The sequence below is a fragment of the Petaurus breviceps genome, unplaced genomic scaffold (genome assembly GCF_028583685.1).
Source record: "Petaurus breviceps papuanus isolate PSGF00001 unplaced genomic scaffold, PetGlider_PUasm1.0 90740, whole genome shotgun sequence".
In the NCBI taxonomy this organism is placed as follows: domain Eukaryota; kingdom Metazoa; phylum Chordata; class Mammalia; order Diprotodontia; family Petauridae; genus Petaurus; species Petaurus breviceps.
The window spans coordinates 4,178,873-4,180,165 of record NW_027187330.1 but is presented as its reverse complement, the minus strand read 5'-3'; the positions used below and the strand labels follow the sequence as shown (position 1 = coordinate 4,180,165).

The following is a 1,293-nucleotide window of genomic DNA, read 5'->3' as shown; positions in this document are numbered from 1 at the left end:
TATGTACAAATGTTTTGACATTTATGTGCTGAGAAGAAGGAAAGAAGAGACTTATTAAAATTCCCTCTCATCTCTGGTGTATGTGAGACATTGGGCTAAATCTGTAGGACAGATCTGAAACTACATAGCTAAGTCCAATGATGACTCAAATGAAGAACAAATAAATTAGAGTGTGGAGGTCATTTTGTCCTGATATTCACAAGTCTCTTAAGGACTGGCCAGCTGAGTGATCTCCAAGGAACTGACAAGGCTACTTGTTGGGACTGGAAACATCTGCCTAGACTGATTTTATTCAGATGAGTAGGATTTGATAATCTTCACATCATCAACAGAATAGTTCTTGGTATTTGAGTTTACCTTATCCATTTGATTCTTTGTCCCTGTGCCCTGGCACATATGGCCAAAAATGGTGTGCTTCCCATCAAGCCATTAGGTGGAGGCCAAAGTTACAAAAAACTGATGGCCATTGTTGTCATGCCATGCATTAACCATTGCAAGAATTCCATCCCTGGTGAATTTCAACTCTGGAAAAGTTCATATGCAAAGTGCTTGCCATAGCTAGATGCATGGTCTGTCTGTTCCTTTTGGAACACTACCATGAACTATAATGTCTTTAATGATCCTATGGAACTTGGCGCCATTATAGAAATCACATTGAATCAACTCTACAAAGTCCTTCCAGGTCTTGGGGACATGGTTCCAATATGGCTTCAGCATCACAGTGCCCATGCTGATTTCCAGGAAGATTTAGGCTGGCTGCCAGGAATCAGAGGGTAACACTACCATGCTGGAGCCTGCAAGCTTCCTCAATCAGCCTTTTTAATGCTTCTCTTAAAACAATTCAAATTCACATTGGCTTTTTTTTGGCTTCCATATGACACTATTGATTCATAGTGAGAGTCCAGTCCACTAAAACCCCCAGATATTTTTCAGACAAACTTCTTTCGGATCGTGTTTCCCCATCTCGTATTTGCAAAGTTAGTCCTAAGTGTAAGACATCATTTTTTGTATTCCACGTTATTAGATTCATCCCAAAGTTCTTGATTGTCAAGGTCATCTTAAATCCTGTCTTTGCCATCCAGTATAACAGCTGTTTCTACTAGCTCTGTGTTACTTGCAAGCTTCATAATTTTACTGTATGGTTTCTAAGCTTGCTTCCAGTTTGAATCTGCTTGGATTAGGTATCCCTCTCAGCTTTTCATCATCAACAAATTCTATAAATATGACTTTAATAATTCCTTCACATTATTGTTGAATCTTATTTAATTTAAAACATGTTTTTTATTACAAAAT

General features: G+C 38.3%; 1 pseudogene; it reads right to left on the bottom strand.

Annotated features, from left to right (window-relative positions):
* Positions 1–288: 288 nt before the first annotated feature.
* Positions 289–786, bottom strand: LOC138145478 (peptidyl-prolyl cis-trans isomerase-like 1 pseudogene; annotated as a pseudogene).
* Positions 787–1,293: the final 507 nt, after the last annotated feature.